Source organism: Podarcis gaigeae (assembly GCF_964106915.1).
Source record: "Podarcis gaigeae genome assembly, chromosome: 11".
NCBI classification, from domain to species: Eukaryota; Metazoa; Chordata; class Lepidosauria; order Squamata; family Lacertidae; genus Podarcis; species Podarcis gaigeae.
This window is the reverse complement of record NC_139687.1, coordinates 29,593,798-29,619,750: the sequence shown is the minus strand read 5'-3', so window position 1 is coordinate 29,619,750 and position 25,953 is coordinate 29,593,798. Positions and strand designations below refer to the sequence as shown.

Below are 25,953 nucleotides of genomic sequence, written 5' to 3'. Positions count from 1 at the left end.
ATAAGATACGTTGAACAAGTAGCCTAGGGAAAAGATAGTAATAGTCACCTTTAGGCAGAGGAAGAATAGCAAGCAACTGTACATTTTTACAGGAGGCTGATGACAACATTTCCTGTGACTTTGAACTTACTTTGGCCATCTCTGTTCTGGCAACAATTCTGCATATCAATCAGACTGTGATATTTCTTGCCTGACATTTGCAACGTAATGTCTAAAAATTTACTTATGTGATCTTTGCCTCTTGGCACCCTGTTCATATGTAAATATATTAGTCGGGTATTTGCCTTATGCTGGCAATGCTGCCTATAGCTCTTGTGTGGGGCTATCATGACCTCCATATATCTAGCAAATGCTGGCTATATTTCTTCCTTGTTGCTGATCGTCCAGCAGCACTTCATCTTGTTAATCAGGCTGTTTTGTTGCCTCAGCTAAGCACAGCACTTGCTTTCCTTCCTTCTTGTATGATTTACTTGGGTGGTATCTTATTAATCCTTCTATGTTTATCCATAGTGCATTAGTCTAGTTCCCAGTCTTTTACTCCACAAGTTTTCACCATGCTTATTTTTTTTATCCCAAAGTCAAACAGGATTTTCTCCCCTTCACTTTTTCTTACTCCTTTTTTGACCTTGTATTGGGTCACTTATAATCCAAAGCACCCCTTCCCTGCTTCCCTCTCATGAAACCAGTATGACAGTTTAGATAGAGGTTGCAAAATCCCTTTTAGGGCATTCAAGCAAGGGTTTGCTCTTGAGTACTTTGTGGCTTTTCACCTCACAGCACCTCCTTCCAATGTGTCAAAAGCAGCTGGCGAAACGCCCTCTGAGTTTCACCAGTGGTTTTTCAAGGAGCTTGGAAGGGCCGCCCCAGAAAGAGGGAGTTTAGAAATCCTGCTGCATCATGCCTGGGAGGAAGGGCTTAGAGATTCTGAATACTGAATAACATTTAAATGCCTGAAATAAATACCTAAGCTTGTGTTGAAATTGCTGACACATCTTGCATTAGCTGTAGTTTCCAAACTTGTCTTCAAAGGCAGCCCTATGTACAATGCATTGCCGTAGTCTAACCTGGTGGTAAAGTCTGTTGCATGAAAGGGTTCACTTAGAGGTCCTACTTTACTCCTGAGCAGCATTGTAGCTGTGAATGGGACTCTGTCATGCCTCTCTCTAGTCAGGATTTTAGGATTAGGATTGTCAGTTAGCAATGATAGTTCAAGATACATCATGAAAAACAAGGAAGTTTTTGTTTTGATAGGTAAGTTAGTTCACCAAGCACTGCTCCTAATTTAAAATAGGGCAATTCTGACTGACAGATTGTTTTACCCTTTAGTCACAAGTGGGTGGCTCTATAATTGCAAACCATGCTGAGGATTTTGCTGCTTATTTACACTGACTTAACAAATATAACAAGGGTAGGGAATCTTTTCTGGTTAGCAGGCCCCAGATCCTTATCTCCCCACCCCTGGTGGACCAAATATGGCAGAAGAAGAGTGGCACCCATCTGGCAATCACCTGTACATCTAACAATTTTATCCTACTCTGAAGCTAACCTACTGTATTGCTGCATGCACACACTCTTACCCAGGGTTCAGTTTCCTTGGAATGAGGGACAGTGGAGACTGTGGTGTCTTCAAGATAGATGGCTTTTTTTACACATATATACAACCTGAACCTGGGATGTGGGTGGTGCTGTGGTATAAACCACAGAGCCTAGGGCTTGCCGATCGGAAGGTCGGCAGTTTGAATCCTCGCAACATGGTGAGCTCCCATTGATTGGCCCCAGCTCCTGCCAACCTAGCAGTTCAAAAGCAGGTCAAGTAGAAGTAGATAAATAGGTACCACTCGGGCGGGAAGGTAAATGGCGTTTCCGTGCACTGCTCTGGTTTGCCAGAAGCAGCTTAGTCATGCTGGCCGCGTGACCTGGAAGCAGTCTGCGGACAAACGCCAGCTCCCTCAGCCAGTAAAGCGAGATGAGTGCACAACCCCAGAGTCGTTTGCGACTGGACCTAACGGTCAGGGGTCTCTTTACCTTACAACCTGAACCTACAATGGAGAGACTCACAGTATCAGCACCCCAAGAAGGTCTTGCTTCTCCCATAACCACAGACTTGGATTCAAGCAGAAATCAAGCATGTCTCTCCCTCTCAGGCTTCTGCCTGCAGCCTGCTTCTCAACCAGCTCACACATGCCTCATCTCTGGTTTAATCCTTCTAACTACAAGCCAGTTGAGGGAGGGAGACCCCCCCATTCACCCTCTGGTACAGAGCCATTTCCATTATTACCTTAACAACCCATACTTAGGCAATGACCAATAAGCTGACCTGGCTATTCCAACAATTGAATCCTTGCAGGATCCAGGAATTAGAAGGGACTCGGGCATATAGACTAACTTCCCCCACCTGGAAAAAAGCCTCACCACAGTATCTTTAAGCAAAAAGAAGCCTTGATATCTGGGAAGTAAATGCTGACTAACAGTGCCTTTGTTCTTTTGCAATTTATCCCCCCCCCCCCCCCCGCATAAAGCAGGATCAGTGGTAAAATGTAAATAAAAAACCCTAAATTGCTTTATTCGCCGTGCACATTCTGCAGTTAAAGTGAATGAAATCTCCTTTGAGGAAACATCTGACTAAGCAAAATAATGGTTATGCATTTGTGAAAATGCTTAATGAACTCCCCAGTTAAAATGCTGTTATTTTAGAACCCATTACAATGTATGTTAAATTAATTTGAGTCTCCGTGGTTGAAAAACTCTTTCCCCCCCTTCCTTTTTTAATATACCAAAAATAATTGACCTTAGTTGCACGTGAGGGGGACAAAGTTCCTACATGGTCAGGAATGTTGGCAGTAAAGCCGAATGCAGGAGTCCACAAGTGGAGGAGTAAGCTTTTCACAAATCTTGTCTCCATAATCATTTGTCTAGTGTCAGTTCAAAGTCAGGGAACTTGCCAAAGATCAAACACATTTTTTTCTTTAAACAGTGCATATTGTAAATGTTCTGGCTGGCATTCGTTTTCTGTTTCTTCCTGTTCTAAAACATGCATATTTACTATGCTTGCAATGTTTGGGGTTATATCTTATAGGCTGAAGGAAAATGTATCGCTTGTCCACAGAGTAAAATATTTCAAATAATGGTATGCAATTCTCAGCTACTAGAGGCTGAGGAAATAAAATCAATGGGGGGGGGGGGGAGAACCCAACCCAAAAACGTTGGGATGTACAGTGGTACCTTGGTTTTCGAACTTAATCCGTTCTGGGAGTCCGTTCAACTCCAAAAACCGTTCGAAAACCAAGGCGCAGCTTCCGATTCACTGCAGAAGCTTCCGATCCAATGGCGTTCAGCTTCCAAAAAACATTCGCAAACCGGTTTGCAGCATTCTAGAACCGATTTGTTTGACAACTAAGCTGTTCAGGAACCAAGTTAGATACCAATCTCAATTGTCCTTTAGCTGAATTTTACTGATTGTTCTGTCCAAGCAGTTGTGTCAATCAGTGTACTGAGGACTCAGCTAGATTGGTAAAGAAAAAGCGATTTATATGCGTTCTATATGTGACAGAACTCTGTGTCACCAGATGGTGCTGTGGACTCCCATTTTTCCATACTGGATTTCCCTGTTTAGATTTACAGCAAGTTTAACTGAAACGCTTCTTTGATGTGTCTAGATCCAGCCTTAGAAACATTTATGCCTCCCTGATGTTCTTATGCAAAATCTGGTTATGGTATACTAAGTAGAGCAAAATAATAATAATAACTTCAGACCTAGAGTATTTAACTCCTGATCCATGTGTGCTCTGATGCCCCATGTTACTGAGGTCACTTGTCTCTGCTATTCCCAAGGTGCATTTTAAAAGGGAATCTCAGGAGAGAAGCTGCTAACAAGAGAGGGAAAGTACTTGTGTTATTGACTAGGTCCAAGGAGAGCCTTTACTCCATTTCCCAAGGGTGTTCTCTTACTAGGCAGCCATTTCAAATATATAGAGAGTATTTAACTAGAGAACAGATTGTATTAAAAGGCTAGTAATATGTGAAGTGTATCAGTAAACTGATAGTACAGGATCCAAAATGTTGAGAGGTGTAGTTTGTTAAGGGTGTTGAGAGTTTTTAGGAGGCCCCATTCCCTTCGCAGAGCTTAAATTCCCAGAAAAGGGATTCCTGGTGAAACCCAGGGCCAGATTTTAATATAAGCTAAAACAGTTATAGCTTAGGGCCCCACTCTCTTGGGAGCCCCCCTAAAAATTTAAGGAAAAAAACTGGATGTACATTTCCAAAATGTAAGATAAAAAACAAATAAAATAAAACCTACATACAGCAACAGCGGCAAATGGCTTTAGATACCTATTAGGTCCATAAATTACCCATAGCATATATTCGACACAAAAAACGGTGACAATTTGTTCTTGACAAAGGACAGCTGGACATATAAAGGGCCCCATTACCTTCAGTAGCTTAGGGCTTCATCAAACCTAAATCCGGCCCTGGTTAAGAAGTGTAGCTCTGTGAGGGAAACAGAAGTCTCCTAACAACTCTTGGCACCCTTAACAAACTACGGTTCCCAGGATTCTTGGGGGAAGTCATAACTGTTTAAAGTGGTATGATACTGCTTTAAATGTATAGTGCAGATGGAGCCAGCCTCTAGATACCTTGATTTACCAATGCAGCTTGTACCAACAGTGGGATGGGGGTCCTTTGGACACCCTCAAAAGGACAACAGCACCCCTATCTCCTTCCCCTTTCCTCAAATAAATATCTTTTCCACCTTGGCTCAGAGGGTGATGTTGAGTTTCCATGCAAGATCTTAGGGATTACAGTGGTACCTCAGGTTAAGAACTTAATTCATTCCGGAGGTCCATTCTTAACCTGAAACTGTTCTTAACCTGAAGCACCACTTTAGCTAATGGGGCCTCCCGCTGCCACTGCGCCGCTGGAGCACAATTTCTGTTCTCATCCTGAGGCAAAGTTCTTAACCTGAGGTACTATTTCTGGGTTAGTTTGTAACCTGAAGCGTATGTAACCTGAAGCGTATGTAACCCGAGGTACCACTGTATAGATTATTCATATTGTGCCATGAACACAATCTACAAAAATGACAAATAATACTTTACCTTCTTTTCTCAGCCCAGCACTAAGATTTGACCTTGCCACCAACTTGAGCTATGTCACCTGGACCTTGCCTCCGAGGCAATTCCCAACCTCAATGAATTCTGCAATGATCCTGTTCCCAACCTGACCACCCACATTAGAATGAGATTACTGACAGGTACAAAAAAAGTGTTTCCTAATGAAGTCTAGCGTATGCACTAAGGTCATGGAGGAGGGAGAGTACCTCAATCTTTGAAGTCATTTGCAATTAGGGGGAGAAGTAATTGAATTGGATTCCTCTGCTATCTCCTCCTTCCATTTCTATCTCTCACACATGGACATTACCTATGACCCCCTATGAAATATTAATAAAATGCAGATTTTAAATATTAAAGCTTTACATTCATGTTAATGAGTACTGTCAATCAGTTGAGGCTAAACATGTAGCTAATTTCAGAGTTAAGATTCGATGTTCAAAATTATCTTATCAGTGGGGGTTGGGGACTGCAAAACTAGAGGTGAGAAAAATAATGATCTCTCTCCTTTCAGAAGCTCACAAGAACTGATACTGATGCCATTAACATGTTGTTAAAAATATTGTTGTTTTTAAAAAGCTATTTCCAAAAGTGGTGTTTGCTCAGCAGTGATCAATTAAGAATGCTAATGTTCGTGCATCAAAGATGGTTATTTTTCCTTGCGTTGGTAAAAGGTTGTATATTAGAGAGATAAGTTACAGTTTTGTTAAATGGAAATAATAATGTGAATACTGTCCTGTTTTCACCCGTATCTAACAGATTAATTGCAAGAAAGTGGAAGAGACAAAGAGATAAATGCATTTTATTTTCGCATTTCTGTATGGCACTCCAAACAGTAAGTTCAGAAGTATTAAAATTATTTATCAGTCTTCATATTTTAGTCATGCATGAAAATATCTTTATCCTTAAGGCAGGCACATGTTTATTTGTATATCAACTCATATGTTATGTAAGTGGAACTCTAAATAGATATTGTGTAATAATGTTCCGAAGTCTTTCACAATTTTGTATTTCCCCATCCCCGAATGACAAGAATTCAGTTTGCTTGAGTTATTAGCTAACAATGTCTTCAGATACTGGATATTATATGCCTTTCGGCATATACGCTAGAATAGCTGTGTTGGGTGGTATTGGTACCCAAGAGGAAGCATGGGGGATGAACGAGGACAACTGAGAATTTGGGACAATTGCACAAATCTATCACCATTTTGGGGATGCGGGTGGCGCTGTGGGTAAAACCTCAGCGCCTAGGACTTGCCAATCGCATGCTCAGCGGTTCGAATCCCCGCGGCGGGGTGAGCTCCCGTCATTCGGTCCCAGCTCCTGCCCACCTAGCAGTTCGAAAGCACTCTTAAGTGCAAGTAGATAAATAGGTACCGCTTTATAGCAGGAAGGTAAACGGCATTTCTGTGTGCTGCGCTGGTGCTGGCTTGCCAGCTGCAGCTTCGTCACGCTGGCCACGTGACCCGGAAGTGTCTTCGGACGGCGCCGGCTCACAGCCTCTAGAGCGAGATGATCACCTAACCCTAGAGTCGGACAGGACTGGCCCGTAAGGGCAGGGGTACCTTTACCTTTTACCTATCACCATTTTGAAGAACAACTGTATGCTAAATAGTTGGCGATGAGACAGGGGCAAAGTTTGCACATAACATGAACACAAACCATGGTTTGTATTGTATGCACAAGTGTATGGGTTCCTGGACCGAAAACTGTGGAAGTAGCACTCCAGCTGCTGCCATCTTACCTGGGGTTAAACTGTGTTGCTCAGGGCTTAAGCCATGATTTGGCTAACATGTCTGCTGAATCTGGGTTCATGATTTGTCCCTTTGATACAAACAATGAGCAGCACACCAAGAGCAAATCCACCTGTGAAGCCAACCCATGGCTTAGTCTTGGGTAGCACAGCAGCAGGTGGACCAGAGAAAGAGTGCAGCAGCCATGATCTCTTCCTCAGAACCACCAGGCTTCCACATGCATGTTAAGTCATGGTTTGGTTTAGCACTCCTTGTGAACCAGGTCAATCTATATTTTGGCCTTAGTGATGGCTCAGCAGTGGATGTATTGAGTGTGTGAAAGCATCGGCAGTATTAAATAATGGAATTGTAAGATTTATTCAACAAAGAGAAAAATGTGAACTTGGTCTTCAATCAAGGAATTCAGGTTCAGGAGAAGCAAAAGGGAGACCCCTCCACCGTCCTCTGTTGATGGGTCCAAAGTGTACTATCCCTTGCTGTCAGAGATATCCCATGGAAGTTGTGGGGAAATGTGCACACATTTCATCTAGGAACAGGTTTGCTTCAGTAGAATCAAGTACAACAAATAATATCAATTTATTATTATTATTATTATTATTATTATTATTATTATTATTAAGATAGGTGATCTTTACTGTTTCTAGAAACCCCATAATACGTGAAACACACACATATATTCACATTTTTGTACTTTTGTCTAGTTACTGTATTCATTTTCCCCCAATTTGAACTATAAAATGAAGATTTTCTTTGAGTCAAAATGAGAGTACCCTTAAACATTTTTTTAGAAAAAAGCACTGTGTGTGTGTGTGTGTGTGTGTGTGTGTGTGTATCTCTATATCTCTAAATCTGTATCTATCTATCATCTATCTATCTATATCTATCATCTATCTATCTATCTATCTATCTATCTATCTATCTATCATCTATCTATCACATTTCTTCCTAATGCCAGATGCCCACCTTTCATCAGTTTGACCACATTTATAATCTAGAACCTAGTTTAGTAAAAAAAGAAGTTGCACTTTAAGCTCTGGGACTTAAGAAGCCTGAAGTTCATTCTGGTTATGGACCAAGTGCCATAGGTCAAGCTAAAATGCACTCCCATATATGCCACACTACAACAACTTGGGTCACACATTTATTCATAAATATTTACAAACCACACTTCCATGGGAAATATAGTAAGGCAATGTACAACATAAAAATGCAAATCAACAGTAATAACATTGATAAAAGCAGCAGTTAGATGTCAATAAAAACTGGTTGGTAAAAAAAAGTCTAATTCCTAAGGCATGTCTGAACTATACATTTTTTAGAAGATGTCTAAAAGAGAGCAGGGGTGACGTCTGGCAGATTTCTATTAACAATGAGTTAACAATGAGTTTCACATAGCAGACCCTGCCATAAAGAAAGCTCAGACCCTGGAAGAAGCCAATCAAAACTGTGCAGCGTGGGTGGGGCACCATAAATACCCCAATAGAAGATCTCAGGGATCACTGTGGAGCAGAAGAAATAAGGCAGTCTTCAGTGTAGTCTGGACCCAAGATGCATAGGGCTTTGTTGAGTCAACTTAATAACCTAGAATCTGTCCCAGCAGCAAATCAGCAACCAGTGCAGTTTTCTCAGCAAAGGAGTAACATGCTGCCACTAACCTGCTCCTGTGAGCACTCTGGCCACCGCATCCTGCATCAGTTGCAGCTTCTGGTCCAGATACAAGGGCAGTCCCACATCTGAAGGGCTGTCAGATGGATGGTGGAACCAGATGTTTCCTACTGCTTCAGAGGGGAGGACCTAAACCAATAGACTCAAATGACAAGAAATGAGGTTTTGAAGAACTTTCTGGCAGGAAGAGCTATTCAACAGTGAAAGAGTGGAAGGTGATGGAGTTTTTAAACAGAGGTTGGATGGCCATCGGTCAGAGATTCTTTAACTGTGATTCCTTCATTGCAGGGGGTTGGACTAGATGAAGCTTGGAGTCCCTTTCTACTCTACAATTCTATGATTCTATGAGCAGGATTGATTCTCTGCGAAGTTAAGTCCTGCTCAGTTTGGCTGTGTGTTGAAGTCCTTAAGTCTGGACTTTGAAGTATCTTGTAAGGTGCAAAGCCCTGGCAGTCGCTTGACATCACAATGACATCAGCCTTTGCCTGACTTTATCTACATCCTATACCCTTTTTTAAAAAAATGCTGGCTCTTTGGGGGGGGGTTTCTTTTATTGGGTTGTTGGTTTTGTTTTGATTTTATGTATTCGATATTTTATGTGAACCGCCCTGAGACCTTCAGGTATAGGGCGGTATAGTAATGAATTAACTAATTAATTAAATAGATAAATAATCTGATGATCTGAAACTTGTAGGTACAAAAAGCTTGCAAAAGGAAGGAAAAATCCCATTCCTGGTGTAGAGGATTGTAGCATTAGTCACTTAAACCAATGAGTTTTAATGAATAGATAAACCAATTGATATAAATCTGCATAAATTTGCATTGGAGAATAACAATAGTTCTAAAGCAAAAAAAGCCTACTTTGTTGCCCTGGAGAAATGCATGTGTTACAGCAGGTACCATGGTAAAAAAAGCTTTCTGTCTCTCTTTAACATACAAAGGCATGTCTATTAATAGAGTGCTTACAATTGCGTCTGCAATTTTCATAAGCACTTGTATTATAACTAATAAAAACTCTGCTGACTGATTAGTCAGAGCTTCCTTTTTAATTAATTAAAATGTTTTAAATCAATGTATTTAACCAACTACTTGACCGAACATTGCAGCACACACACGCACACATTTTGCTCCCACCTGAATTTTCCATTGAAGAACCATTTTTTAACAAGTCTATATATTTTCATCAGAGCTTCGGAACTGGGCATGTAGATTCCTTTTCAGCTAATCAAGAGAAGCAATTAAGCACTAGGTTCCTTAAATAGTATTCTGTCACAAGCCTTCATGTTTCCGTCACAGTACATATGGTCCAATTGTTTACAGATTAAAAAGAACGAATGAAAGAATGAATTTTTTTAAAAAAAAATCCCTGCTCAGATGTTAAATCAAGATGTTTTCTTCACTTTCAAATGATGGGCTGACTGCCAACACTTTCAATGAGAAATTCAGAAGGCTTATTTTTTATATATATAAAAAGCCGAATGCATATCTCATGTTTGGACGTTAGTGTGTGATGGCCCATCAACATCAGGATTGATGGAAAAGAAGCTGTTCTTAAGGCATATGTTCAGCTCTCTGCAGAAAGAATACTCTTGGGGAAAGTGTTCTTTGTGAGTTTATGATATGAGAGCAAAAAACTAGGAGCAAAATAGGTCTTAGGCATGAATTGGTACCGTGACACAGAGGCAGGGCCACCTGCCAGTGATAACATTTGCCCCACAGCACCATCTGGCAGCCAGAAGCTCCCAAAGTTAAATCAAAATGGATGCTAAATGTGTTGTAGCTGGATCGAAAACTAACCCATTTGTATGCCCCTTTTCTGAGTCCAGAAACTTTCATGGTCATCTTCAACATGGTGCTTTCTTTTTTATATATAAAATTTTTTATTAAGTTTTCCATTTTAACAATCCAATCAAATCACATTAATTATTCCAAATTATACAAATACATATCATAAAGTCCAAATGTTTTGCCAAATTATAATTTTTTGGTTGGGGGTTCCCATGCTTCAAGTTCAGTGGGGTCCGATCATCTCATATTTCTGATGCTTTTAGTGTTCACCAGTCCCATCTTTCAATCTTCTTGTTATTATCCTTTCTTCTTTAATAGCCTCTGAGTTGTTTCCACAGGCGAGTTAAACTAAACAATATTATGCTTCTGTGTGAACCTTGTTCAACATGGTGCTTTCAATCTAGATTGATTCTAGATCCTGCCATCCATAAGGTATGCATTGATATGCATTTGAAAAGCTTCCACTTGAATAGGTTATCCGTGTATTTTCCTCTGTGCATGTGCCTATGGTGAATGAACAAGGAAGTGTTGATTGCGATCTTAGGCTGGATCTAGACACATCAAAAAAACGTTTCAGGAAAAAGCGTTGTAAACCTCATAATGAGAAATCATGTTGCCGAAAGACGGAACGTCACAGTACCATCTGGTGTCACAGTGTTATAATGTATTTACGACAATTTTTCTTTACTCATGTAGCTGAGTCCTTAGTAAATGCCCACCCACAACACAATTGGGTGCATGCAGATACACTGGACCCTGCCATTGCTGGGAGCTTCTGTTGTCATCTATATTCAAACGGACACACCACAGGGTGTTGCAGAATGCATCTGTAATGAGATTTTATTTTCAGAATGAAATCAGTTTCTCAAGAACCTCCCCTCCCCCCAAAAAATGCAACAAATCTAGATTGTGCATAGAAAAAGCAAGTACTCAAGCTCCATGGGATCTATAATAAAATGTGTGTTTGCAGCCATAGTCTATGGCATCAGCTGTCTCTTTGCATCATTGACAACTGAAGTCATTCTTTGAACATATTGGAAATTTCATTGGCTCCTTGGTCTGAGTGTCTACATGCCTAATTATGTGATCAGAAACAAACATTTGCAGATCATGAAAAACTGATCATATTATCTGCACAGTTTTTGTTTTTTCCAGTCACAGAATTGGTTATTTAGCTGTTCAGACTTCTTAACTATAGCCTACAATTTGATACCAGCACTTGTTGCTTTTATGAACCAATGAACTTCTCAGAAAGTTCAAGGGGTGAGTTTACATCACTGACAATTGAGAATTTCAAGTCAGAGGCTAATTGTAGGGGTGAACAGTATGATCAAATTAAAACTATGAATGAATCTGTCACTACCCTAAATGTCCAAATGAAAACTGTTCCCCTAAAGGAAATATTTCCAGATGCGGTTGATGCTTTTTAATTCCCTGTTAGAGAAAGAAAGGGGAGGAGGGACTAGCTAGCACATTAAGCATTTTGTGGAACTTCCATTTTAATTCCACTTCCAGCTAATTACATAACAGCAACACCTCATCAGTGCTAATGGTCTCTATTATTAAAGTAACCAGACAGAAGGGAGATGACAAAGAATCCAGTTCATAATCCTTTGATTTCAAAACAAATTTACCAGAGCTGATACACACAGTCAAAACCTGTGTGCAAGTGTTGCATCTTCCATGCAGATGTACAGCATTTGCATAGGAAACATAATATAAATTCTGTCCCCACAGACATGACAATAGTTTCTCAGTGGAGATTCACATGCTTGCAACAGCACGTCTTATTGCATTGTGATCACCAGACTCGCTTTTACGTATCTGCAACTCCATGCTAATGCAGTCTATGGCACAGTCACCATGATCCCCCTCAAAAGCAGTTTGGATCATCTAGTTGAATTAGTCAGTAGTTCTATGCACTGAAGAAAAGTTCTATGGGGCTTCAGGGAAGCTTTGTCACAATGTAAGTCTAGATGACAGTCTCCCAGCCTGTTCACTGTACTAGTCTGGATTCTGGAAGATTGACTGTGGAGTCTCATCATTTTTAGGAAACAAAGCCTACTTTTTTGAGTTAAATTCCATCCCTGGTTTCATTTCACTCTGGATTAATACCAAAGGCCTAGAATATTTATTTCCACAAATATGCATTACCTCAGGGCTGGCCCAAGACATTTTGGCACCTGAGGTGAACCACCACAAAATGACTTCTTCACACACACCTGGCCCACTGGCCAGGGAGGAAGAGGAGAGTGAAGAGCTACATTAGGAACAAGGGGGAGATCAAATTAACCTCACCTAACGGTTGAAGTGGAAATTGAAAGGGAAAAGGGGCTCACTCTGAATCAGTCCTGCTGGGTGCAGAGCCCAGAAGACCCATCAGAGGTCAACTTCCACCATTTCCTCCCTAGGGGTGGGAAAAGACCAGCAGCATCTCTTATGGAGGCGAAATTGGGGGCGCTGTTGAGGAGGATGGAGATTCAATCTCCAAGGAACACATGGCAGTGGCAGTGGCCAATGCATTCCTTGAAGGCCAGACCTGCTGTCCTTGTGGATCCTGTCACCTGAGGTGGTCATCTCATTTTGACTCATGGGTGGGCCGTCCTGCGTTACCTTAAAAATGCTGAATTGTATCTTCATATGAGTTGCATTGGATGAGTATACCTTTAGTACAGTGGTACCTCGGGTTACATACACTTCAGGTTACAGACTCCACTAACCCAGAAATAGTACCCTGGGTTAAGAACTTTGCTTCAGGATGAGAACAGAAATCATGCTCTGGCGGCGCAGCAGCAGCAGGAGGCCCCATTAGCTAAAGTGGTGCTTCAGGTTAAGAACAGTTTCAGGTTAAGAATGGACCCCCGGAACGAATTAAGTACTTAACCCGAGGTACCACTGTATTGTGAAGTTGTCAGATATCCCACAGGGAAAGAAAAGCACTTGTTCCTCCTCCTCCTCCTCCTCTCCTTATTTTTAGTAATTCTAAATAATGTTTACTGAAACTACAGTGATTTCCAGTTACCTAATGTTGTAAGGTATTTCTTTTGCATTCCCATAAAGCAGATTTGCCTATCGTTAAATGCTAGCACACTTAACTATATAGTGCATTTATTATGTGGATGTTCCATGTACCTAAATGGGTTGTGTTTTGCAGTCCTGGGTGTGCCCCACTCCACCCCTGCTCCTGATGCAAATTGAAGGGTTTAATCCCTCTCACTCCCCCATCTAGGTCTTATGCAGAGTCAAGTCCTCCTGCCTTCTGTCTCCATTTTAAACACAACAACTATAGAATGGTATTGAGTTTAGTTTGTCCCTAAGAGTGTGAGGCCCTGACTACAGCAGCAGGGGGTTGTAAATATCCTTTTGGGAAGCTGGGATCAGAAAGAAGTACGAAGGGCACAAAAAAAAAAAATGCTGATAATGTTCTGGGTATGTGAAAGACTTCCAAATTGCATTTTACATTGCCCAGCACAACCAGTGACAAAAATGTCCGGTAATTACTAAAAGGGTTGGCTCTGCTGTTGGAGATATGTGTGAAAACATATGTGCTTTAGTAAATTCATGATTGCAAGGAAGTGTTGAATGCCAGATCTAGCAAGGCATCAACTGAGGGTTTTTCTGTTTTCTTCTTCTTTTTTGGTGATATTGAATTAAGCAAGACACACAATGATAAGTAAATATGGAGTTCATTTCGTACAATGAAATCACCATGTTGCTGGCATTATCTGAGAATTGTTTGCTACGGCATCATATGTTGCATACAATGGGGTACCCATCTGTTTTTTCTAAATATAGCCAAGTTTGTTTTGCCTAAATTTACACCCTCTTGAACATCCTAGGTTGGTGCATTTGTCTTGGATTTGATTATTATTGGATAAGTGGCTCTACTTAGAAGGGATTGTTGGAAATGGAGCAGAGATGGGGCAGAATTTAAAGCAGACCTGAAAAAAACTGTAACAATGAATAATGATGTGGAAGAGGGAACATTTTAAGCCACATTCCAGCCACCTTAATGATAAACCTGAATTCCAAGGAAGGGTTTTAAGATGTGTAATAACTAAAGTAGAGCTTGTACAATCATATTTTTTTTTAAAAAAATGTATTGACTTAAATCACAAATGGAAAAATATTTATGAACTTCTGGGAGAAAATGAGTTTTGGAGTAAATGATGAACACAAAAACCCCATTCAACCTGTCTGCCCCAAATCACATAAGAGTGAGAACAGGGAAATGCTCATTGGGTCATGCCCTCTTGTCCATCATCACTGCCCTCCATGCATTGCAGATTGAATGTCTGCAGGAAGAGCATGCCAAAGTTGTGTTTGGGAGGGTGTGTAGCTCAGTAGTATAAGCTGCATGCAGAAGGTCCCTGATTCAGACATGGGTGTCTTGGAAAGAGTTCTGCCTGAAATCTTGGGACAGTCACTGCCAGTCAGTGTAGACAATAATAAGCTTGATAGGCTGATGGCTTGACTTGGAATAAGGCAGCTTCCTATGTTTTTAAGCTCTCCAAGCTTTGGATGCCTGCTGTCTATTTATCTGGTTCAGTGAGGTGTTGCTTTGCTTTGAGTTTCAGCAGTTAAGCAGCTCAGACCAAGAGCTTATGTAGGAGCTGGAGGCCCCAGCCCTTTCTAGCTGGTAGACAGGTGTTGGATCCAGGCAGGTGCCTCTTCAGTCTCCCCCTGCCTCCCAAGTAGCTGAGCACTTTGCTGGCAGCCCTGAAGCTCCTACCTGGCCCATTCCAGTGGCCCTGGGGGTAACATGAAGGACTTTGAGAACCAGCCAGGAACCCAGGCAATTGGTATTGAGGCTTCTGGTCCAGGGCCTAGGATGCCTGGATCCAATGGATTCTCAGAGTCATTGGTAGGGCAGAAATCTTCTGTGGGTCCTGCTCCTCCTCCACAGAAACCCCAGGCCTGGACAGAGCTGGACCTGACATCTGCATAATAAGACTTTTAAATTGTGTGGGAAGCCAACACAAGGAGGGGAAGCTGCCAGCTGCAGACAAAGGAAAATACTTCCTCACATAGCACATAGTTCAGCTATGGAATTCACTTCCAGGAGAAGTTGTGATTGTCAGCAACTTGGATGGCTTTAAAAGAGGATTAGACAAAATCATGGAGGAGTGGGCTACCATTTGTTATTAGCCATAATGGTTATGTTCTGTCTCCACTCTTGAAGCCAATATGTCTCTGGATACCAGTTGTTCAGAACTGAAAGTAGGGAGAGTACTATGAGAGGCCTCCCATCTGACCATGAATGCTGAACTAGATAAACCTTTGGTGATGTCTTCTGATGAGGACAAAATGGGAAGAATAGAGAATCTTGAGCTCCTTGGAGGAACGGTGGAATATAATTGTAATAAACCAACCAACTAACCAACCCATAAGCTACAGTTGAGGGAGTTGGGTATGTTTAGTCTGGAAAAGAGAAGAGAGAATGGAGATAGGATAGCCACCTTGAAGTACCTACAGCTTGTCACATGGAAGATGGAGCTACAGAAAGTAGGGCCCAAACCAATGGATTAAAATTACAAAAAATGAGATTCTGTCTAAACACCAGGAATAACTTTCTGTCAGTAAGAGCTGATCAATGGTGGAATGGACTCCCTTGGGAGGGTGTGGACTCTCCTTCCCTATAGATTTTTAAGCAGAGGTTGGATGGCCATCTGTCACAGATGCTTTAGTTGAGATTCCTGAATTGCAGAGGGTTGGACTAGATGGCCCTTGGGATCCCTTCCAACTCTTCAATTTTATGATTCTGTGCTGAGAAGTTGTACCACTTGAATGCCTAAATAGCAACCAGTGACTCCAATCACATCATATCGTTTCTTCTTATTAATAAGCCCCATCGGTGTTCAGAATGTGGAGCAGAATGTCATGAACAAAAAGACAAGGTCTTTGACCCCCAAAGGGCTTTGTATCTAATTATATCAGAGGAAAGTACCAAAATTGAGCAGTAAACAGAAACACTGGATCAGAAAGACTGATCAGCAAAGGGAGAAAAACGTTCTTAACCTATTTTTCTAATGTGATCGTAATGTGGGACTCCTTCTGAAACTCATGGCATATTTGATAAATTGTACTTTGTGTACTTCTAGAACAGTGCTGGTGCCATATGCCTTCAGGAAAAGTTATTAAAGGGGTTTTGTATGGGAGGACATTCCTGGTTCTATCAGCAGAATAACACTCTTGACAATGGAATTAAATCTTTGACTTGGCTGGCTTATCAGCAAACAATAGGGCGGCCCATGGAAAACATTTTTAATACAAAAGGTTTTTCCCTTCCTTTCCCCCCTGTGAACCATATTGTAAAAGATGTGAACCATAAGTAAAAGATTAGGAAACAATGTGGAAGTGATTGATTCCTCAGATAGTGTTTTTTTAAAGGGGGGAAAAACAAATTTCTCTTCATTTCCACCCCATCCCCACACCATTATTCATTTTCTCTTACTATCCAATTTTTCAGCTCTGGACAAAACATAAATGCAGCCAGCCAGGGGCAAAATTATCTCCTCCTTCTTTCATCCTCTTCTGAATTACTGCAATGGTGGCACCAGAAGGGTGGTGAGAATCTAAAATGACCCTTTGAGCCACATGTATTTTATTTACTCACTGTTTTCTAGAACAAGGGTAGCCAACGTGGTGGCTGTCAGATGTTGTTTAACTCCTATCAGCTCCATCCTAGCATAGCCACCTTGATTCTGCTACAGGAGCACTGCAGAGCGTTCAGATCCAACATTCGAAAAATTATTTGAGGGTTTTTTGATTGCTCAAGTGAAACTCTGGGAAAGTGTCAATCCCACTTGGGTTGGGTTGAATGGAAGGAGGGGGGTCTCCTATAACTCTTCACAGAATCATAGAAACGTAGAATTGTAGAGTTGGAAGGAACCTTGAGGGCTATTTAGTCCAAATCCCTTTCAGGAATCTCAATGAAAGCATGCATGACAGATGGTCAGCATACCTCTGTTTAAAAACCTCCAAGGAAGGAGAGTCCACCACATTCCAAGGGAGGCCATCCCACATTTGAACAGCTCTTACCATCAGAAAGTTCTTCCTGATGTTTAGTCTGAATCTCCTTTTGTGTAACTTGAAGCCATTGGTTTGGGTCCTAGTCTCCAGAGCAGGAAAACATGAGCTTGCTCCATCTTCCATGTGACAGCCATGTGCTGAAGTTACTTGAACAGGGAAATTAGTTTGTATTGTGATGGAGGCACATCCAAAAATATCAGCTATTTTAGTTGCCTTAAAGAAATTAAGGGATTGTGTTTGTTAACATCAGGCTTGATTCTGCTACTTCCGAAATTCAGGATGGCCACCAACTTCTGTTGGTGAGGGGCTAGAGTGTTTTGTTTTGTTTTTGTTTTTATTAGGTATGTTCGCATTGTCATTTTACCAAAAATAAAATAAAATGGTATGGCTGTTTGGGGAGGGGAAACCCATTCTTTCAAAAAACAAAACCAAACAAAAACTATGTAGGTGCAGATTTCATGCGCTTATCTGAAGAAGCCAGAAAGTTATGGCTGTTTTGGCTTCCAAATGCAAGTCAGCAAGTGGTTTTCTGAATACAGCCTCATATTCAGGATCTGAGGTGAGGCCCTTCTGAAATTATCCCAACTCAACAAGAGGCCAAATCTGAAGTGCCAGAAAGGACCCTGAGGCAAAGCAGGGAGGGTCTTGCACAGCCATAAAATATGGAAGCTTAAAGCAACACTGAGCACTCCCTGTTTGAATTACTTTTCTTAGTAAGAAGTGATCTCTATAATATTTCTTTTAAAAAGTGATGTTTGTAATTGTGATGCCTGAAATGTAAAGCAGGTTTATTCAACCCGATAAAAGTTGTATTATACGAATACATCTTGGGAAGTGGAAGCTTATTACAGCTCGTGCATTTGCATTAGAGCAATTGCCAGCTCCTAATGTGAAGCTGAATGCCTGTGTGAGGAGGACTTTACATATTTTTATTTTTGAGTAGGGAGTGTGTGCTTATCCCTTGTGTCTGTGGATGGAGTAAGGAAACCTGTCAAATTTCTTCTTTAAAAAAAGCTGCAGGAAAGGATCTCAGGTTTAATTTAAAGTGGATAATCATACAGTTCCTTTGGGTCTAACTTCAACAAAATGACTTAAGTTATTTTTTGCTATCTCTGACTTCAGTGCACTGAAGACATGAAGCAAAAAATAAATGTCTTATAATACTGTATTCCTAAAAACTATATTTCACTTGAATATTGAGTCAAATGCTGATCTGAACCAAGCATACACCTTTATTCCCTATCTCTTGCTGTACTGCTTGAGCATCTTAGAATTGACCAGAATTCTGCTCCCCTGATTCAGTATCACAACTTACGGTATTGTGCTCTGGCATTGGATGTTGAACCCATAAGAGTAGATCATCACCAGTGATGCCTGCCTTCTGCTACAACAGCATCAACAGTTACCTACTGCACTATTTGTTTCCGGCACCTAAAATGGCCTGAGTGAGTAAGTGGCAAGAGGCTCCAATTTATTTATTCCTAGTCATAAGGATTAAATTAAAGATAAAGCTAAGGTAAAGGACCCCTGGATGGTTAAGTCCAGTCAAAGGCGAATATGGGGTTCAACACTCATCTCACTTTCAGGCCGAGGGAGCTAGAGTTTGTCCACAGACAGCTTTCCGGGTCATGTGGCCAGCATGACTGAACCGCTTCTGGTGCAACAGAACACCATGATGGAAGCCAGAGCGCACAAAAATGCCACTTACCTTCCCACAGCAGCAGTACCTATTTATCTACTTGCACTGGTATGCTTTCGAATTGCTAGGTTGGCAGGAGCTGGGACAGAGCAACGAGAGCTCATCCCGTTGTGGGGATTTGAACCGCCGACCTTCAGTCATCAGCAGTGTCTGGGCAGAAATCAGGAAAATGTCTGGTAAAACTCGAATGTATGGCAGCCTATGTTAGCAGTGCCATTTTCCCATTAAAATAGCTCAAAAGTGACTTTTTAAAAGAGTGTTTTGGCCCAAAAAGCTCAACAATTTTGCTCCTCTCCTCCCAAAAAGCTCAGGTGTAGGAACTCAGGCAGCCCTTAGGCTAACTTGGACCCAAGTTGTTCAGGGCTTTGTATATCATCACAAGAACCTGAAATATAGTTCAAATGTCATAGGGATCAGTAAGATGCAGTAGAATGTGTGAGCAACAACTTTAGCATATGCCAAAAACATAAGATATTTGGTCCATGCCTTATTTATCTCAGAGGGAAGAGTGTTCCATATGGCAGGTGCAGCCACGCTAAAGCCCTATTCCAGGCAGTCGCAAGACAATGTGTTGTCTGTCCACCTGAAATTTAATACAACCACACATGCTCCACCTTCCATAAGAAAAACAATTATCATTTCCCTAAACTGGTGTAAGTGGCACATGATTAAACAGGGAAAATGACCACAAATCTGGGAAGGCACCACTGACAGGAAAAAAGAGAGGAAGAAACTCCAGGTGTTGGTAGAGAGATTTATTCCAGGGCTGGTGCATTTTGGAATAATCCTTCTTCAGGGGCACATTTTGAATAGTAATTCTCATCAAATGCACAAACCCCTATGCACTTGATGAGAACTGCTATCAAAACGTGCTCCTGAAGAAGGGATATTCCAACACACATTGGATCGGAAATAAATCTTTCTTCATGATTCAATAATATCCATTCAGCTACAGAACTTTCCATGCACAGATTTCTTTGTGTGTCATCAACGGTTCTGTGGTTTGCAGCAATATGGGCACTTAGAGGACCACTTTGCATTCAAGCAGTATTCATATGAAAATCACACATTCAGTAAACATGAATTCACCCCTCACCTCCAGCTGTTCAACTGAATGTCTGCATAGAGCAGGCATGTGTACCATTGTATGCAGGTAATGCTCTGTCAGTTGGGATCCCTGGTAAATCAGGATCTGGCCCATGTAGCTCTCTTCCAGAATTTGTGGAGGTCAAGAGGGGAGACTTTGCATGCAGCCTTGCCCCCAAATGTTCAGCGAGGTTGAATCCCTATATCCACTTAGTGAAAGTGTTGTTGTTGTTTAGTCATGTCCGACTCTTCATGACCCCATGGACCAGAGCACGCCAGGCACTCCTGTCTTCCACTGCCTCCCACAGTTTGGTCAAACTCATGTTCGTAGCTTTGAGAACACTGTCCAACCATCTCGTCCTCTGTCGTCCCATTCTCCTTGTGCCCTCCATCTTTCCCAACATCAGGATCTTTTCCAGGGAGTCTTCTCTTCTCATGAGGTGGCCAGAGTATTGGAACCTCAGCTTCACGATCTGTTCTTCCAGTGAGCACTCAGGGCTGATATCCTTCGGAATGGATACGTTTGATCTTCTTGCAGTCCATGGGACTCTCAAGAGTCTCCTCCAGCACCATAATTCAAAAGCATCAATTCTTCAGCAATCAGCCTTCTTTATGGTCCAGCTCTCACTTCCATACATCACTACTGGGAAAACCATAGCTTTAACTATACGGACTTTGTTGGCAAGGTGATGGCTCTGCTTTTTAAGATGCTGTTAGTGGAAGTAAGTCCCATTGAATCCAGTGTGCCTTGCCTCTGAGCAACCTATATAGGATTGCACTGTGAATATGTGATCAGGGTTTTAATCCAAGGAGTGTGTGTGTGTGTATTTCTGAGGCTAAATTTCAGCCTTCCCCAACCTGGAGATTTTCAGATGTTTTGCACTACTAGCTCCCATCAGCCCCAGCATGCTCAGTCAGTGGTCAGGGATGATGGGAGTTGCAGTCCATAGTCCAACAGCATGCTTGGAAAGGCAGCTACATTGCATTGAGTGGCTGTTGTCACTGTACTCAGTTTAAAGATGGGGAAAACGGGCAACTCTCAATATTTTTTAGTTATTTACAAATACTTCCACTTCTGTACACAAGTGTGCAAAATCACCTCGAGCTGTTGCAAAAGCAGAACATGGAATAACCACAGGACCTGTTTTGAAAAGATAAAGTGCCCTATAACCTGTGGGCACAAGTATCACTTGGTGTTAGGAAGATACGAACCATTCTAAATTCCAATGTGATGATGGATCTTATATACAAATTGAATTTCCCTATCTCTCTTTTGCCCAACACTCTCAATACAGTGTTTGTCAGAATATGGAAATGTTGCCATGGGAAACTTTGGCTCTGGGATGGGGAGCACTACTAGAGAACGAGTGAAATGGAATTTCTTCAAGCAGATAACAGAAGAATCTGTAGCTTAGGTACTGCAGGCCTTCTGTTTGAGGAAACTTCTAACTGTAGCCTAGTGGTGTGCTATCTCCTCTCGGCCTTAAAGATTTTAGAAATATCCTTTCCCCATTTAAAAACTAATGGACTGTACAGGTCTGAGAGCCTTTCCCTACCCATTCTGCCTTGATAAAGTGAGCAGATGTTAATTGGACAAAGAGCAAAGGAGGGTTTAAAGACCTTCAGAGCATTACTCTGATTTATTTTGCCTTGAACTCCCATTTGTATATAGATTGGAAGGGAATGTTGTGTTGCTCTTTCAGGCCATTCTTCCCTCCCTTTCTCTGTGACATTCTTGATATACGTCACCTTGATAAATTGGCCCCTTCTCTGTCTGTCAAAAGACATCTTTAAAGAACAATAATCCATCTGAAGTGCAAACCCTGCCACCTGAATAAGCTAAACTCTGCAGATCTGAGAGCAGCTTTGCTTACTTAAGAATGAAATGCTGATGTTCAAGAGCTCTCACTCGCTTGTCGCTCACCACAGCCGAGGTTGGTGCAGCTGTGATCCTGGATAATAGCACAATGAATATAGCGTACAAGTTCCCAGTGCCAAAATGACCTCCTCTGGCCTCAATTCACTGCCCACTCACCCAACCTTTATACCTCCTCCATACTTTAACATATCCTCCAACATAATAAGCCCGCCACCACTAATGTTATAAAGTAGTAATTGTGCCTAATTGGTAGGGAGGTGACAGACCATTCTGGTAATGTTGTGAAACTGTAAGAAAAGGGGAGTGAGAGCATTCACAGGCCCAGCAGTAATTATCCACTAATTTGGCCTGTTTGTGTAGGGACAGCTCATTATAGCCCTTAAGAAACCCCCAAATAAAGCAAGAAAGTTGGTAGGAGGTAAGGTTAAATAATTAGTGTTCAGCAGATTAAAAAAAATATCAAAGAACAGGATTAAGGGGGGAAATGTGATGAGAGTAACAACAGAGAATGGTGCAATATCCTTCCCATAAGTGAGTTTTATGTATTTGCAAGTATGTCAGACTCACGTATTATAAGATGCCTAAATGAGTTCAAAAAATATACAAACTATGGCATGCAATTTTATTTTATTTCTGTAATTAGAGCAGTCATCATCATTTTGCAGCTCAGATTGCCAGCTTTATACTCTTTAAGCGACTTGGTAAATCAGTTCTGAAAAGGACTCTCCAATTCAAAAGCAGTATTTTCCATATTTTTCATTGTCACTAAATGCTCCAGTGTGTGCCTTTTATGTTTTGTACATGTTCTTTTCCAGCCTCAAATTTTTAAAAAGTGGTTGCCTGGTCTTAATTTCGTTTTTCTACAACCGGTCGGGAAAAGAAACTAGATGGTACACTGAGCTCCTCAACTCAGATTGCCAGAAAGACTGTTTAAAGTTTATTTTATTTGAATGTCTGGGACTGTGATCAATTTCAGTGATAACCAATAAGTCGGTAAAACTGTGATCCTGTACACACCTGTTCAGGACTAACCCCAACTGAACACCAGTAGGTTTTACTTCTGAATTGACATGAATACAATTGCATTGCAAGACTGAGTACACACTAACCTGTTTGTAGGTTTTTCTCAGTCTGGATCATTCATGCTTTCCCTCAACCTGCTGCTTTCAATCTAGATCTTGTTGCCCACAAGCATGGATGTAATGGACTGGCTGGATGGAGAGGAGTGGTGGGAGACACTAGCCGGAAAAGCCCCTAGGAAACCTCTGGGGAATCAGGCTCAGATTCAGGGGATTGGTGGTGGGACAATGATGAGCAGTAAGAGGGAGAAGGAGCAGAATGGGAGGAGGAGGTGTTGGGAGCAGTCAAGGCAACAGGGTTTAGTGAGCAGGAAGAGGCTATGGCAGAGAGCAGTACAGACTCCAAGGCTGAGTGTAGGCAGTCTGCAGAAGAGGACAGGAAGTCTTCCCTTCCTGCTGCAACCAGCTCCCCTCTCCCTGTCTCCCAAAACAGGCAAAGAAATGAAGAGGGCAGAAAAACGAGAGGCAAGAAGGCGAAACCTTAGGTTATTGGGGAAGGAATCAGGGGAGGAGCCTCAGAGAGCAGAGAGAAGGCGGGGACCTTTAGTCCTTGCAACTGCTTTATTGGGGCAAAAACTCCCGGAAAGAGTAGCTGAGACCACTAGGCCACAGCTGTGGTTTCTTTCCTTCACTGGCCTCGGGTGATTTATTGTTTCACTGCTGACCTATGCCTGACTTCAAATCTGAGCCTGGGTGCGGTTACTTAATATGCATTGGAAAACCGTCCTCTTGATTAGGTCGTCCACCACTTTTCATCCCTGCACATGGCCCAGATGAATGAAAAAGGAAGTGGTGATTGTGATCTTGGTATATACCCACTAACGTCACTGAGCATGTGTGAATGGCCATAGGTCTGTGGTAGATCATCTGCCTTGCATGCAAAAGGTCCCAGTATCAATCTGGGACATCTCCAGGTAGGACTGGGAGAGCCACTGCCAATCTGTCTCATCAATACTACAGTGTGGAGTTATGCATAATCAATCTGAAAGGAGCTTTCATTTTTGGAATGAAATTAGTTAGATTTGTCTTTAAATGCAACCTGATTTGAATTTCTCCCACAACCCTCATATGGCTGCTCCCTTGTCTCTCTTGCCTCTACTATGTCGAATTCTGGATTGTAAACACCCCAGGGCAGAGACCTCCCTTTTTGTTTGTATTCCATAAAGCCACAGGCACAGTCATAACACTATATGAATAAGAATAAAATAACAGTGCTGAGGGGAAAATGCTCTGTACATTCACAGAGGCATTGTCATTATTGCAACAACAAAATAAAGAAGAATCGGTGAAAAACTGAAATTATTACCGTATATTTCTACATCAAGGATATGTGTGTCCTGTACTAAGTTTAGAGAGGGAAGTGAAAAAACACACACACACTGATGGAAACGTCGGGTGTTGCAGCAGGTCATGCTGTCTGCCTGTGCCTGAAATGCCAACTCTTTTGAAGTTCCTTGGCAAATTCTCATTGGCATCTGCAGATTAGGGCTGTACACTGGAAGGATAGACCACACTGTGAGGGGCTCTTAAGCTAAACATTGCTGTGATCCACTCCCACACATGCTTTCTGCTTTGCAGCTCTGATCTCTGTTGACATATGTTTAAAGACTTGTCTGAAAGCAGGTTATCATGTCCTCTTGAGCCAGTTAAGCTATCACTTGAATTGGAATGCATCAAGAGTTTATACCGGTAAACAGAGAGGAGTACCAGAGCCATCCGATAAATTTGCTTTGAATTTTCAGACCTTTCTCAGTTTCTGGGCAATGTCAGGTGCTGATCATTTTAACTACATTTAGCATTGCTGTAGGCAAGATAGCATTGCTGTATAGGACTACCTAGTATACCTTCTAGTGGTCAAGATACACTTGGCACAGATAAGAATGATAAAAGCTACAATAGTGACTGTGCCTCTTTGTATTTCCCTATACTGAGGCACTCATCCATGTAAAAAGGTTGGAGAATCAAATTCTCTATGCTGGCTTGCTACTGTTCTTATGCAGTATTGTAAACGGTTTCTCTATTTTTTAATAATTCCGGAAATTCTAGCTAGCCACTTCAAATGTTGGCCTTACCTTGTTAGCTAATTTCATTACTCGGCAGTTCCTATGGCCATATCAGTGTCCTAATGAACACTGCACATTATCAATGCAGAAGATAAAAAGGAGAGTTTATTAATTAATCCCAGTTCAAAATTTGGGCTCTTTTTTTCTTACAATAGTAAGGGTACTAATTAGTATTGCTTTGGATTTTTTTGTGCTGTGTGGGCACCTGTTGACTAAGAACTGAAATAAGACCACTACTCAGTTTTGTATACACCCAACAGATGATGATAATGTTCATTCATTCACCAGTACAGGGTCCCACAGCAGAAGAGCTGAAGTGAACTTTATGAGCTACTTCTGTTGAAATCTACAATTTAATACAATGAATAGTATACTTTATTTATTCAGACGTACAGCCAGTAACGTCCTGTGTGTTTATTGAAGAGCTGAAGTGAGCACCAGACCAGAGCAGTGTCAGATGCTTCCTCACCTTATTCCTTCTTTTAGTAAACGGTTTCCTGCTGTAAAACACAGGCATCTTGCTTTCCCCATCCATTGCATTTGTTGATTTATAGGGAGGAATCCAACAAACCTACTTTTATGTCCTCTTTCTTTTTAAATGTGTCTGTTCAGTCTGATGCACATCACCAGTGCTAACCTGATCTAATTAATTCAGTGCTTCTGATGTCTTAGTTTAACAGATTAAACTGTGGGTTAAAGCCTCAGCGCCTAGGACTTGCTGATCGAAAGGTCGGCGGTTCGAATCCCTGCGGCGGGGTGCGCTCCCGCTGCTCGGTCCCAGCGCCTGCCAACCTAGCAGT

General features: G+C 41.6%; 1 long non-coding RNA gene across 3 annotated transcripts in view; it reads left to right on the top strand.

Moving 5' to 3' along the window:
- LOC310827376 overlaps nucleotides 1–25,953 on the top strand; it is a 481,425-nt gene that overhangs the window by 376,614 nt on the left and 78,858 nt on the right. For all 3 annotated transcript variants that reach the window (XR_014556310.1, XR_014556311.1, XR_014556312.1), the window contains 2 exons: nucleotides 5,110–5,251; nucleotides 5,868–5,943. This is a non-coding gene — a long non-coding RNA (uncharacterized lncRNA). The remainder of the gene's footprint in view (nucleotides 1–5,109; nucleotides 5,252–5,867; nucleotides 5,944–25,953) is intronic.